At 45.2% G+C, this 16,151-nt stretch overlaps 1 pseudogene; it reads right to left on the minus strand.

Moving 5' to 3' along the window:
* Positions 1-522: 522 nt before the first annotated feature.
* On the minus strand, positions 523-9,616 carry LOC122154359 (annotated as a pseudogene).
* Between the last annotated feature and the right edge of the window lie 6,535 nt (positions 9,617-16,151).

A 16,151-nucleotide genomic window follows, 5' to 3' on the forward strand; every position in this document is an offset into this window, starting at 1 on the left:
CAAACTAGAACCAAAACAGCACTGACCAAGTGCTATCTAATTAGAGCAATTCCCCAAGTCAGAATTAACAAACATGTTGGACTACCCAAACCACTACATGAATACATAATCAGTGCTTATGAATTCACAAATAAGAAATCTAGAGAGCAAGATGCCCGTTTAATTATCTGTTCCAATTAAGATTTTGGTCTGAGGGCAGTAAGCTTATTTGAACATCTATTAGCCCAGCTGAGTTACTTGAAAGTCACGTTTGCAGTCATTACCACTTCTTCTTAATGTGACTGTTACAGGGCAGATCCTTTCCTGAGATTGCTCTTGCTCTCCCCACAAAAAAAAAAAAAAAAAAAATAAGTTTTACAGCATAACTCTGCTCTGGAAAGGTTGGCAGCTGTAGCTAAATACCAAGAAAAGAGAAATGATGCTGTGTGCTTCTCTTCAAAATAAAGAGCATGCACAAGTTCAAAAATGCCTGACAAGAGATCATATGAAGATGAATTAAGAACATAAAGGAATTAAAGCTGTCTACTCCTCCACTTTTTTCACAGGAGGTTCCTGTCAAGGAGATTTTTCATGATCGGTGTCCACCTGCTCTTGGGAACTTTAGCTGGAGTTACTATATTGACTTTCTTGGGAGGAACGGCCACTTCTACTTTCTTCTCTGCCGCTTCAATTTTTGGGTTTGGCTTATACTTCTCTTTTGGTTTATTCTTCTCTTTTTTCTCCTTTTCAGAGGTTGGTCTGAAAGCAATAGCATCTGCTTCCATAACTTATCTCTCACAGGGGTGGCATCATCTCTGCTTGGGAACAGAGTTTGTTTTAACATCTGCTGCTGTAACTGGTTCCCTTGGTTGTCTCCCATCTCCCATACCACTCAGGACTGGGAAATCCTTAATTCTCCTCCCATTGTCCTCTCTTCTGGTAATTTTTATGTTTCTTTCCTTCGTCATCTTCCAGTGGCTTTTCCACCGCCTTCTCTTTGGATTTTGTAGGGTCTTTGACGCCATCGCTCTCTCTTCCAGACGGTTTTTCAGCGTAATTTCCAGCTCTATTATGACTTTGGTAGCTCTGCCCACCAGAATAATCCTTCCTACATTCCCGAGCATTTGGTGAGCCCTCCCATCTCGTCCCAAGTGGACCAAACCCAGCTGGAGAAAAGTCCTCTCTGTTTACTGGAGGTCAAGTTTGAGTGTCAACAGCACAGCCCTTGTAAAATTTTTCCCTATAGTTCCTTTCCCATTCTCTGTGTCAGTCCTTTGTCAAATGGATCGCTAAAGCCAACAGATCTGCCATAAAAAGCTTTCATATCATATGGTGGAGCTCTTTATATCTGTTAAAATGCTCCCTCTCTCCTTCTAAGTTTAGGGGGAGGCTGGCCTTTAAATACTGGAGACCTTGACCGTGAATGGGACCTTCTGGATGTGGGTGATCTTGACCTTGAACCTTGATCATAACCACATGGCCTTGACCTAGAACGATGGTTGTGCCTCTTCCCTTTGCCTCTTCCTGGGTACGGTGGCGATCGCGAGTAGGAACGAGAACGGGAATGACGAAACGATCGAGAGTAGGAGCGAGTGCGGGAAGAACCCGATCTTGCCTCGGAGTAGCTATGCAAACTTCTACTGTAAGATGAAGCACTGCAGGGAAACTTGGACCTTAAGAAAAACACAACACAGTAAAAATAAATGAAATTAACTCAAAAGAATAACTCTCCCCATTTTTTTCCCTCCCAAATTTGGTTTGGCTTTTTTTCCTCTCCATATGCTCATGTCAAAGCTTCTTTCAGATGCTGACATAATGCTACTTCGCACTGAAGAATTTGGCAACACGCAAAGGTTTCCACTTACAAGACAGAACTGCTGCTTTGTTAGTGTGAAAACACACAGGAAGGGTACATCTATTTCCACTTACTTCTATCACATGAACTACCAGAGCTATTGACTGATTTAAGGTGCTGTTACTGGCTTCTACTGCTACGTGTATATTTTCACTACTCCACAACCACCTGCGGTGCAAATCATTTTTGTTGCAGTAAGATGCAGAAAGAGCAAGTTTTAATGGCTAGAGAACGGTAACAAATACCAAGAGAACACGATTTCACCTGAAGACAGTAAAGCTCCATTTTACAGTGCCAGCTTAGTCTGTTTAACTTCCCTACTTATTTATTTGGGACCTTGTACAGGATGCAAAGTACTTGTGCTGCAATCTTACATACAGGACTTCTAGACAGATACCCTAGCAAATTTTTGTACGTAGCTCTAGCTCTAACCGAGGATAGTGCCCGCATTTCAGGAAAAGTCATATCTAAAAGCTGTTAAACTCAGCGTCTAGTAATATGCCATGAGGCCATTATTCAAGGAAAGATACTGATGGCAGTACTAAGAGAGAGCTATTCTGACTCCTGCCCAAGTGAATTCTGGGGATAAAAAACATCAGCTACCCAGAGTTTCTTCTTCACAAGTTTTTCTTTTGTTATTTTTTAAAGGGCCATTTCACATTATTCCACATATGTTCATGAGCATCATGCCTCCTCTCAAAGTCCTTTACCAATTTAAGATTTCTCTACAAACATGTCTGACCTTTCAGTTCCTAAGAAAAATTTTAAAATATCAAGAAATTACTAGTGAAAGCCACCAGCTGGCAGTCCAGGTTAAAATCTCTCCATGTATCCACATGAGATAACCAAAAGTGGAAATGAAGACAATTTCTCTCCCATATCTCCTCTGAAGTGCTTTGTGGTAATGGTTACAATCAGAGCAGGGAGGCACACAAAATCCAGCAGCTGCACCTATTCAGTTTCTGGCCTCCTCATGGCTGTCAGGAGGTGAAGGACGTCACTGCAGAGAAGCTTTACCGAAAGACACACCTGCTCTGTAAGAACTGCTGCCAAATTATCGCTGTCGGTCAGCTGTAATCTCTACCATATTGGAGCTACTAACCTACATTTGAAACCCCTATCACTGCTAATCCCTTGAATCATCCAGTCCATCTAACGAGAGAGAGGTGGAGTGGAACTCCTCCTGATTCTTCTAGACAATCTGCTGCTCCATTACAGACAGGAAAATTATTAATTTCCAGTTACCTGGGAAATGAACGCCTACGCTCCTTCTGAATCTTTTTATATTCCAACAGTTCCTTGGCAGAATCGTTTGTAATCTCATCAAGTTTGGATTTTTTCTTTTCCCTGTTAAAAGAAGTTGAACCTTTATTCCAATTCTAATTTGACCTTTTTTACCAAAAGACACCAAGAAACAAAACACGGCCAATATGAGAAAATGTATACTGCATGCAAATGCAAAAGGTGGACATCCTATGTAAGCAAAAGCAGTTTAGAATTCCTACAAGGCTTAGGGAAAGTTTTAGAATTACTTGTGTCTTGGTTTAGTTTTGCACATTTACCACCTGCAACGAAAAAGTATATTGGAAGGAACACAATGCCATTTTTGCTCATGTCAGATGCAGTGTAACTGCAGTGCGATACGCTATCAAAATATAAACACGAAAACCAGCGCAACTTCATTGAGCCAAATGCCTACTCTACTTTAAGTCTCTGTTGTCCTCTGGAAAACTCCTCCCTAGGTAAGGGAGGCCGAGAGCAGCCTGGCTGGTGTCAGAAATCCCAGCAGGACCAGGGCAGTGACCGTCCCCCTGCACTCGGCCCCGGTGAGGCTGCACCTCCTATACTGGGTTCAGCTTTGGGCCCCTCACTGCCAGAAAGACATCGAGGTGCTGGAGCATGTCCAGAGAAGGGCAATGAAGATGTGAAGACTCTAAAGAACAAGTCTGATGAGGAGTGTCTGAGGGAACTGGGGGTTGTTTAGCCTGGAGGAAAGGAGGCCAAGGGGAGACCTCATCACCCTCTACAACTACCTGAAAGGAGGTTGCAGCGAGATGAGTGTCAGTGTCTTTTCCCAGCTAACAAGGGATAGGACAAGAGGAAATGGCCTCAAGTTGCTCCAGGGGAGATTTAGATCAACATTAAGAAAAATTTTTTCAATGAAAGGATTGTTGAGCGTTGGAGCAGGCTGACCAGGGATGGTGGAGTCACCATCCCTGGAGATATTTAAAAGACGTGTAGATTTTGTGCTTGGGGATGTGGTATAGTGGTGGGCTTGGCATTGTTGGGATAACGGTTGGACTTGATGATCTTAAAGGCCTTTTCTAATCTCAGTGATTCTATGATTCTGTAAAGGAGGTGCTCGTGTCGTTGGGGTGGGATCTTGAATGAGCCGCTGGTGCTGCTGTTGGCACCCAAGCTGATGACATGTTTACAGGAGCTGGGGGATATCCTGGAGGGGGGACAGTGCACTCAGCAGATGGGGGCTGATCAGGTGTGTACTGAGGAGGAAATGGTGGTGGTGGTGGTACCCGCGGTGGGAGAGGAGGTGCAGTGGGGTGGTGGAGGGTGCAAGGGAGGTGTAGGCACAGGCACAAAGACCGGTGTTGGTGCTGGTACTGTTGGGGTCTGAGTCCTTTGGATATGTTCCCTGTGTGGCATCCTCAGTCTGGACTTCTAAAGAAACCCCAAAACACGTATCACTGTTTGTTACACTGTGCTCTGATTTGAAAGAGTGAAGGAACGAAGCAGGAGCACAGTGGCAAGCACTTCTTGTTCTCACCTTGAGCACTTTCCCTCCCTGCTTTCCGTTCATTTGAGACTACACTCACTTCTCGATCCTCATACTTCCTTCCACACCCTCACCCCCAGCAGTTCCCTCAGTCTTCTCTCCGTGTACTCAGCTTTGCAACTGTGGATGGAGTCTGCCTGTGCTTAAAAGAGACTCCCATCTCCCACGAGCCAAGTGCCCACTTCTCCTCTGCCACTCCTCGATACACTTAATACTTCACACTTCTGATCTTCAACGTACTGCACAGGGATTAACTCATCTGCTCTCAGACTTCTAACCTCTTCCACACGTTTCCTGTGTTGTTGCCTCGTGATGATGTATTTGGCCTGTTCTTGTCCCTGACTTTTTATTTTCTTTCTTACTGAATTTGAGGTCTTAGACAATCTGTGGGATGGATCCTGGTTTTTGTTTTGACTGATCTTCAAGATTTTATAAACACAGTGCACCCTTACAATCTCTCTACAACAAATATATACCAAAAGGAAGGAATAACTCGATACTGCACTAATAGATAAAACAGGATCCTCTCTCTCTGGCTGAGAGAAAACAGCTTGGCTATTTGAGATGACTAAATTGAAGACATTCAAAATTGTCATAAAATAACAGCATTGCCTCTTCCAGTAATTTGATCTGTCAATATTAACTAGGTTTCTAAAAAAATCTATTGGTGGCTGATTTCTATTGGGAAATCAATTTCTTCAGCCCTATTCAGCCATTAATCAAAAGGCTGGATTTTCACCCAATCCTTTAATTAGATTTCATTTTTATATGTAATTATGGTTTCCTCAAAAAGAGTTAATTTTTCAGAGTCCTCTTTGAGTCATGTACTGGAGTTTTATTTTAAATAATCTTATTGCAAGAAGGAACCCCTCTGTTAGGCCAAATGAAGCCATTTAAAAATTAATTACCACTTGTATTCTCCACAACTATCTGTGCATACTTATTTCATTGTAAAGCAGCTGTTGTATAATTTATGTGTTACTGCCTTGTTTAACAGGTTACAAGTAGCAATATATTTCATTTCTGTAGAATACTTACAGTTCCCAGCCTGGACTGATGCCTCCACCAGCTCTCATTGGGTGACCTTTTGGTGTGGGGAGAGGAAAAAGAAAAAAATCCCATTCACTTTATCTGAAGAAAATTTTTTAGAAGAAATTCTAAAGTTACAGTTACTTACCAGCTGTGGGTATTGATTGTCCTTGGGGGCCCAGAAGACTTGGTAATGTTGGCTGCTTTAGTACAGGAACCTGATAGCCCTGGTGAATAAATGCAAACAGTTGGAAAATAAGCTCCAGCAAAATACAAATATTATTGCATATGTTGAAAGAAAACTTATGTTCTCTTCCAACAAACTGCTGATTGTCAGAGGAAGATTTAGAAAGTTCAGAGGCCGTCACCAGAGCAGCAGGAGGTGTCGGAGCCCTGAGTGGCGGTGGAGGTGGTGGCGGCTGCTGCTGCTGTTGCTGCTGAATCTGCCTACAGAGCCTTTTTGTGTAGCCAGTTCCATTTTTGAAGTTGTTCACCTGCTGAAGGCAGAAAAACATTTGCAAGAAGGTAATAGGAACCTCCAGGAGATATGCAGACAAAAGCCCCCACAGAGTAAAATTACTCCTGTGCTCCCATAAATACTATCAGTCCCAAAATAAGCCAACACACAGATATAGTCAGATTAGACATAAGGCAGAAACTCTTCCCTGTGTGCTGGCCCAGGGTGCCCAGAGGAGCTGTGGCTGCCCCCTCCCTGGAAGGGTTCAAGGCCAGGTTGGATGGGCACCCTGGGCTGGTGGAAGGGGTTGGGACTGGATGATCTTTAAAGGTCCCTTCCAGCCCAAAGCGTTCTGTGTATGAACACATCACATTAAACACTGATATTAATGACTGGTAGCTCAGAGTATCTGTATTTAAAGTACTTCAGTGTTAACACCAAACTGAGGCAATCATGTTAAACAAACACGTGACCTGAATTTGCCAGATTGTCTCTAAAGAGTTGTATGCTTCTGTAGCAACAGATAATGTATTTGAGAAATAAATCTAGTTTTATTCAGTCAGCCTTGCTTAAGGAGATGTAAATTAGTATTTTCTTCCCTTTCAGATTTTTACAAACAGACTTTTCTTACAAACAGTTGATGTAAAAATCTTCCTGTTACCTGGCGTAGGCACTTGTTGGCAATTAAAGCATCAGGAGAAACATCTGTCTGGTGACACGTTGGGCATGTGTGTTCCTCAGACTCCAGTAATGCTGTTCTAATACCTGTGAATAATTAGAATCATCAGAATAGTTCGTAGGCAAACTAAGGAAATTTTGTTAGTTCTAGTCAATTATAAAAACACTTAAATGATTGATGGTGAATATGGTCTTGAATTGAGACCCTGAATCTATAAATGTTCAGTAGTGTAAAAAATTGATAGTACGCAGCAAAACACTATACGGTTTTGACATTTCACTCTTGTAATATTTGAAGATGTAGAGTAGGCTGTGTCTTGATGTTCCAACTAGTCTTTTTTCCACTATCTAGAACAGTGCGAAGTCACCAACCTCAAGGTTAATGAGTAAAACGCACCTCAGTCATTAGTATGTTCAAGTCCTGAAGGTTTTAACCGACTCTGCCATGGAGAAGAATGTGGATCACATGCCTAACTAGCTATTTGTTGCAGATCACAGGAAGTCACCAGCGTTGGCCATAGAGTTTTGCATGAGAGAAAAGGCTGTGGACAGGGCTAAATGCATTTGATATCCAATACTGTAGTCACCTGCACAATTAAGCACTCCTCTCATACCCGTCCCTCTGCAAGTAAAGAGGGTTGAACTAGATGCATAAAAAGGGAAAAAACCTTTCTGCTTTTTTTTGTCTTAATTTCTATGAGCAGGGTTCTTTCCCAATCAGGGTATAGTTAAGTATTAAATAGAGCTGTTAGCAAAGTAATTTTGTTATCTCCTGTTTCTGCTTTCAGAATATCAGATGTGGTGCTTTGATCTAACAAACACGGGAGGAACACTAACATTCATCACAATAACTGTTTCCACGGCAGGGAATAACAGCGGCATCAGTCAAGATATCTCTACAAATGAGACATATCAACTCCTTTGGAAGAGGATCACCGTCTGAGGAGGAAGAGGATGGCTCCTCTGGTAAGAAGGGACGCTTCTCCTTCTTTCCTCTAGCATAAGCTTCCCTGGAGGGTATGTGGGGAAGGAAAAAGAAAAAAGTTAAAGATGGATAAAGGAAAACTTTTCCAAGCTTTGGTTTTTATGAAAGGAGGATAATAGATAGAATTCTCACTCCACATTAGCCTTCAGAAACACAGGCATTTAGTTTAACCTACTTTTCTAGAGTCACAACACTGGAAGAGGGAGGGGGGGAACAACTTTCCTTCTGCAGAACTTTCCCATTTGTTGTATCATCTAAGAAATTAGCTCAGACTGGAAAAATCATTTTTGACATCTAGAAATCAGGTGACATGAATCCTACCTCTCCTTTGCCAGAGGGTGAATGTAAATTGGAGGCTTGGGGAAAGTTACTCTCTGAGTAATTATGTTTTATACATGGAAGTCTGTGTTACAGCTTCTATGAAAGGAGATCCATGACAGAAAATCAGAAGTGCTTCCAAGTGCATTTTAAAACAGCCACTCTTGTCAGCACACAGTAGTACCTTCTTCATTTATAGCAACAAGAAAATGTCAGTCTGTTTCACACGTGGGCTTTGGTAAAAGCCAGAGGGGAAGGACATCTCAGTCCAATAGCTCTATGGTAAATTTTTCAAAAAGCTTTTGAAACATAAACCAGAAGTAAAAGGAGCTTTCAAAGGGAACGACTCCACTGTAAACAGTACTGAAATGCTTTGTAGAAATACAGATTCCGAGCATACCAGCAGCTTAACCAATTTCCAGGGACACAAACAGCAGGAGCTCCCTATTTTAATATTAGAAAGTATCACAGATTTCAAGGTTAAGATCCAATGACAATGCTTCCTTCCCCGTAATTACAGACGATGGCCAGCTTGGTTGCACTGTCACTCAGGCATTTACGCACGGCTTCTCTCGTTCACTTTTTGGTCAGTCCCAGTAATTCCATACTTACGCATTAATAGCTGGTATTGCATATTTTCCTGTCTTGGTCAGCACAGCACCCTTTGTATTGGGATCTTTCACCTCCATCATGAAACTCCTTGGAATTCCTGTGCTTTTTTTAATTCTGGGAACAGACTCAAATTTTTTTGTCCTGATAAGAAAAGAAATACGGACATATCTCATCTTAAGACCCACACTTACAATGACATTTCACTGATTATTTTGAGCAGCAAAAGGCTCTAATCCTCCCCTTTAACTTAGCCTAAGGGTTGCTTGATGAATATAGCCAGGATGCTCTAAAGGCTTGAGCAGTGTTTTGAACTTTCTAACAGAAAAATTTCAGCAAGATTGAAATATATGAAGATATGCATTCAAGTTCACAGAGGAAGATCTGTGGGCACATGTAATGTCTATGACCTAGAAAAAAAGAAAATTTCATGTTGAGAATTCCATCTTTCCCTTGAAATTTGAAGGGCTTTGCACCACTGCCATATAACCTCTGTATTTCACCCCAAGAGGAACAGTTGTCAAGATGAATATTCATGTATTTGTCACATAACTGCCGAGGTAAAACAATTAAAAACAAAGTAACACCAGAAGTCCCCCACAATCTTACCCCATTTGTTGGGCAGTTCTTTATATAGTGGCCAGGATTTCTGCAACGAAAACAAGTAAATGATGGTGGAGGTAGACCCAAGGATTTCTTCATGTAACTAAAATTTTTTGGGGAAAAAAAAAGAAAAAGGTATGCATGTGTCACTCTTGTCCAAACAAACATCTCTACAATTTTTCCATAGCCTTTAGAGAACAGATTTGACATTGTCAACACTTACTTGATTGGATCATACTGCCGGCAAGACTGTATCATCATAGCTTTTATCTTCTCTTCTTTGGAAGTTTTGGCTTCAGACATATTGGCAGTCTGTTTAACAGGCAGTTATTTGACACACACATTAGAAACACATCTAAGCCCGCACAGCTGAAGACAACACCACTCACCTAATGCTGTAAAGAGCAGGACCACCCTAGCTGAGGTTGCATGAAAACAGCTGCTTATATAAAATATAGTTCTCCTGAAGGTGTTTTGGGGAGTCCTTATGCCATGACGTGGTGTTTATGTGCCTCTTAACCTACTTGAAAAGAGCATTCTTGGGCACTCAAAACCTTAGGCTCTGTTTGTACCTTACATAAAGTCTTACGTAACCAGTCCAATTTTCTTCCAAGTGGATTGAAGTTATGTGTAGAAAAAAAATTATTGTCCAGTAGTTTTAAACTGATTCTCAAGCTCCAGACTATTTGAAGGGGAAGGTCTTCACTGTACATTTAGTTGAGAGAGTTCTATGCAAGTATCATTATTTACATTTGTTGTGGTTTAGGCCTGATTGACAGCCAACCACAATGCAGCACCTCTCTCTCCCTTCCCCTCCGGCAATGAGAAGGGACAGAGAGCCAGGCTTGGGGTTCAAGATAGGACTGGGATGGGGGAAAATCCCCCTTTTATGATCACGAGCAAAAGGCAGACTCGTTAGGGGAAGAAAAAAACCCATACATTTATTACAGACACAAACAACACATAACAGAGTAGGACAGTGAGAAGCAGTGCCACATCTTGAGAACACCTTCCCCCACCCCTCCCTTCTTCCCGGGCTCAGCTCTGCTCCCGATATCTCTACCTCCTCCCCCAGTGGTGCAGGGGCAGGGAATGGGGGGTGCAGTCAGTGCTGCCACTTCCTTCATGTTCGGTGAGGGGAGTGTCCAAAACTTGTTACCCCCTGCTCCATCGTGGTCCCCCTCTCACAGCAGACAGTCCTCCACAAACTTTCTCTGACTTGAATTCCTCCCATGGGCCGCAGCGTTCCCCACACTGCTCCGTCATGGGTCACTAACTTCCTCCGACTGGATTCTTTCACACGGCTGCAGCCCTTCCCGAGCTGCTCCGGCGTGGGACTCCCCCGCATGCTGCAATCCTCCCAGCACTGAATTACAGCAGCGGGGCTACCTTTTTCCATGAGACCCCGGCCTTCTTCGGGCACAGAACCTTGATCATCCGAGCAGGAACAACAGGCTGTAAATCAATGTCTGCTCCACCGTAGATCTTCATGGGTGGCAGGGGGGGGCCGCCCTGCCGTCTCACCACAGGATACAGGAGGGTTCTCTGCTCCGGCACACCTCCCCCCTCCTTTCTTCCTCCGTTCCTCCACTGACCTTGGTGTTCATGCAGCTGCAGTGACTCCTCCTCACAAGTCCGACTGCCCGTCACCACGTCCCTTCTTAAATACGTTATCGCAGAGGCGCAGCCGATTGGCTCAATTTCCCAAACAGAAGTGGAGCTGACGTGGAGCTGGGGGAGCTTCGAGAAGCTTCTCACAGGGGGCCGCCCCGATATCCCCCTCCCCTGCCACCAAAAAACTTCACCACTCACTCAACCCAGGACAACATTTTCCAGCATTAAAAGGACACACAACTTAAGAGTTGGGGAAGATGTTGCTTGCTGAAATTTGCCTTCAGATACAGAAGCTTTAAAAGGAATCAAGCTTCTTATAACGCCTCAGGAAAAGATCCTTTTTGGTAGAAATTTGACTGTCATGTGCTGTTGGCAGCCCAAATGGCACGTCCCCTGCCTACTAACTTCTTCATATGAAGGGATTTAACTACAGTCAGCACAACCTGCAGTTTTTCTCCAGGTGACTGTGTCTTTTTAACATGCAAATTGTAACAGAAACCTTACACAGAACGAGATCGTCACATTGTTGAAGCCAGCTGATTTTTTTTTCAGTAGTATTTGTTCAAATGTTTTTATTACACACTAGTGCAGACACAAGCAGGGCCTAAGGGAGCGACTGTAAATGATTTGGACCTTCAAGCACCTGTCACTCAGATCTACCACTCGTGTGTCTGTTTTTATATGAATTCATTCACAAAAGTAACCAGCTAGTTTCAACAGTTTGTTAAATGGCCGTTTCATAGACACAGTTTTTTCTCAACCGTAACAAAATCCAGGTTGACATCCATGAAATAATTTTCATTAACATTTAGAGAAAACTTTACAGATACTCGACTAATTTGTTTGAACCCAAGCTGTTTACAAAACACGTCCCAAAATGACTAAGCATTACTAGGCATAGACCAAAATTCAAATAAAGCATTTCATACGTAGTAATAATAATGCAGAAAACTTTTTTGCAACACGTTGCCTCCATGCTAAACCAGTCTGCACTGAAGAGGTTAGAATAAGTAACAGCTTTGAGCTGCTTTATGCCATGTTCCTGCATTTTTCTGAAACACTTAAATTTTCTCGAAAGCTTCAATGCGTACACCACTTTGACAGCGTTTCACATTTTAGAGTAAAACTTCACATGAGTTTACAGAACTAAGGGTACGTTTAGGGACAGCACTAATGGAGACCAATTTCTTTTGGTGGCTACCTTCCAAACTAATTGTGTGTGTTTGGTTGGTTTTCTGTCTTCCCAAATATACACAATTTAATTCTGCATTGGGAGGGAGAGGAGATTTCTCTTTCTTGGTAATGAACTCCAGCCTTTATTTTCAGAAGAAAGAACTAGCTCCTCTGCATTGGGTCCTACCTTCTCTAATCCTTGTCACTTTAAAAACTAGTAATTTCCCTGGCTAGCACTCCTCCTTTTCACACAGTGCAATCACTAGTGCTTTCCCAGGCAAAGTTACACAGCGTTGAGCAAATAATGCAAGCAGTTCCATAGCAAAACATGGCGTTACAACAGCTTCAGAAAGTCACATCTGCTAATATGCCACACATACACATGGTATGTTCCTACAAACCATTAGGTACATTTACACAATTTCCACAGCCTGCATTCAAACAACTGAGATTGTGTTGTCCACTGTCTACATGAAACTGTGCAGCGTTCCACGAATGGATCTATACAGTGACTAGAAATTAGAAAATAGCCGTGCAGTTGTGCGTGGTACAGGAACGCTTCTCTTTTGGCTGTTCACAACTTACAGCAAATTAAGTTATTCTGTGAAAATTCTGTTAGTTTCCAGTGCAAAATTAAGGAAAAAAATGAGAAACAGCAAAAGAGCTTCTGAAGTGCTGCTTCTTTGTGTTCTGAAGGTGAGTAGTACTGCAACAGTATGTTGCAGCTGAGAAGTTACTCCCCTTCTATCTTCCCAAACTGGGAACTAATCTTTACAAGACAGTAACAAAATAGGCACACATTGTAAAGTTAAAACAAGTACTGTAAATTATTAAAAATTAAGTTTTGTTCACATTACAACAGTTATCCAGCTACAGATCACAGTATAAGATTTAAAAATACAAAGCAAACACTTGTTATTTTTTAAGTATTTGACAAGTATATACCTTAATAAGCTGCGCCAGAGAAATTGATGCAGAAGACTCATCAATCTGTTCGCAAAAAATCAAACACATATTCAAGTTCTAACATCAAAATATAGCAATAGTTAACCTCTACTGTATCCTGAAAGTCTGCACTATATCCTCCGAGTGTCACTGAAAAAGGCATTTCCAACCTAGTGTAATGGTATTTGTTCAAAACAAAATCCAAACCTATGACAGCTTAAGAGTGATCGTGTGGTTAATGAGAAGAAACAAAAACAACGAAACCCACTTGAGATCACCTTATTGCTCCAGAATATCTCAGAGAGGGACCCTTGTCAGATGCTCACAAGTGCTTAAAAGTTGAAGGGGGAAGCTGTCAGTTTTCGGCTAACAGGGAATTTTTAAAAAGTTGTGCTTATCTGAGAGGGAAGCATCACTACGGGAAACTTCTCAGTGTAGTTTGTAAATGAATCAGTTAATGTCTAATCGCGTATAAATGCACATGGTTATGCTTCTACGAACAAAGTATCGTTGTCTGTCAAAATAAAGCAGAGGCATATGAGCCCTGAAACATGAACTCTGCCCCTCCTGTCAAGGAGCTGAAAAATGCCAAACTCACCACACCTCACAAAACCCAGAGAAAAACACCAATCTGAACCATCAGCCGTAAATGTAACCCACTACTTTGTCTAGAAAAAAAACCAAACTGCTCAAATTAGTGAAAGAAAAGTTTTTACCATGACAAAGTGGACTATAAAAACTGAGAAAACTGGTTACTTGTATTATCTTAAACCACAGGGCATAGTATCCAAGTTAGTTTGGGAAGGGTGAGATTTTAATACTATTCTCCCTGTTGTCAGACAAAAACCAATCTTTAATGATGATGAAAACATGGATTCAGAGCACAGTCCCGTCGTTTTCTTCTCCACTGCGACCACACTCCTCCCTCCCAGCCACCCGTGGGAGCAGCTTGCAGGAACGAAGTCCCCAGGCCGCAGGTTAGTAATGGACTGCAGGGCTTATTGAGAACTAATATTGAAGCGCAGGTTTTCCACAAGGAATGGGGAACTCCTGTCTTTTTCCTTTTCCGGTCTATTGAATTCTATTATGCCACAGGCAGCAGTTAAGCCTACACTAGTAAAACATTCTCAGAAAGACCCTCAAACCAGTGCTTATTATGTCTTCAGTTGTTCAAAAACATAGACTAAAATTTCACAATGTGACATGAACAGCTCTCACAGACCCCCACTTCAGGGATGTCCCCAGAGCCCATGCAGCTCCTAGGGACGCTCTCCAGCCCCCGCTGTGCTCTCCGTCCTGGCGCAGAGGAGAAGCACTTGCCCGGGAGTGAAGCCAGTGAGGCGTCAGGACGGGGCCCCCCGTCCGCCCTGGGGCTCTCCTCTCCTCGGCCCCAGGCAGCACCTTCCCCCCCTCCAAACTGGCCGCAGGCACGGCAGTGACAGAGGATTTGTGGCCTCCTCACTGGCATGAGCGAGCCTGGGCCTCAGCTTCCTCCTGCGTGGGCTGCTGCAAGGGCAGCTGGGGCCTCCCCCCGGGGAGCTCCCTATCCAGGCTAAATAATCTTAATGAGCTGCAGGGGCATCCCACGGCTGGTTTTGCCCAGAGCAGCCCCCAGCAGGGTGCAGGCACAGGGTGGGTGTCACCTGGGCTGTGGCTGAGCAGAGGCTGAGGGCGGCCATGGAGCGAGGGGGCCGGGGGGACCAGGACCCCATTGCCCGTGGAGGGGCTCACAGCTGGTCCCGGGTCCCGGCCCCTGCGTGTGTGATGTCATCAGGAGGTGATGCCATAATGGGGCACGTTACAACCCCCCGGCAGACAGGGTTGCAGAGCTTCAGTGTTCCGGCCGTGCCACCACCGGTCCCTGCTGGCATGCTGCTCTCCGTCCCAGGGCTGGCGGTGTCCTCCCAGCCCGCCCAGCTCCACCCCGTCACCTCCCAGCTGCCACAGGCCAGCGTCTGGCAGGGGGTGCCAGGGCCCATGGGGGCCCCGGGGCAGCTCCCCTCTGGGGTGCCGCTTCCCCTGGGGGTCCAGCTCCCCACCATTGTACAGCTCCCCCCTGGGGTGCAGCTCCCCCCTGGGGTGCCACTTCCCCCCATGGTGCCACTTCCCCCCCTGGTACCTGGGGTGCAGCTCCCCCCTGGGGTGCAGTTCTCCCCCATGGCTGCTCCCTGTCCCCCTGCCTACAGCTGGGGACAGCAGCTGGTGCTGGGGACACTGGTGCCCCACCAGCCGATGGGGCTGGGGCCAGGGGCTGTGGTCCAGGGGGATCCCCTGTACCCCACGGGCTCCTGCCTGTGGCACGTCCCTGCCCACCCCGTCCCCCCGCCACCCTGTCACCCCACAACTCAGCATTGGGTGCAGGGCCCCCCTGTGCCCCACACCCTCCCTGGCAGCGCCCAGAAGCCATCAGAGGCCTCCAACAAGAACGTGGTGGCCACTGAGGACAGCGTCCCTGCTGCCACCCCCCACCCCCCTGCCCTTGATCCGCCGACCAGCGGACCCACCATACAGCCAAAGGGTGAGTTTTAGGGGGTGGCAGGGCCCGCAGGTGGGTGGCCAAGCCGAGGAGAGCTTGCATCACCAAGGACTGGTTGTCTTTGATTGCTTTTTCAGCAGTGGTGACCACCCCAGCAGCCCCGGGGAAGCGCACAGACCTGCCCGAGCAGGGGCCAGCTGCCTTCGCTGAGGCCTTTCCTGAGCAGGCAGAGGACACCACCGCCTGGCTCCACACCGAGGACAGTGAGGACACTGTCCCCGATGGCCCCGACAGCCCCAGCTTGGCCGCCTTCCTCCGAGAGCTGCCCGACCTCTCGGACTATATGGCAGAGGGCAGCTGCCCCAAGGATCAGACAGCGGTGGCGGGGCTGGGGGGCAGCGAGGACACCAGCCCCGATGACCCTGGCTTGGCTGCCTTCCTCAGTGAGCTCCCCGACCTCTCCGAGTACGTGGGGGCAGGTGGCTGCCCCAAGGAACAACGGGTGGTGGCGGGGCTGGGGGACAGCGAGGACACCGTCCCTGATGTCCTTGATTTCCCCTACAGCCTGGCCAGCTCCGCCTTCCTCAATGAGCTCCCGGACCTCTCCATGTACATGGTGGATGGCAACAGCCCCCCGGA

This window comes from Tyto alba, unplaced genomic scaffold, assembly GCF_018691265.1.
Source record: "Tyto alba isolate M040663 unplaced genomic scaffold, T.alba_DEE_v4.0 Super-Scaffold_39, whole genome shotgun sequence".
NCBI classification, from domain to species: domain Eukaryota; kingdom Metazoa; phylum Chordata; class Aves; order Strigiformes; family Tytonidae; genus Tyto; species Tyto alba.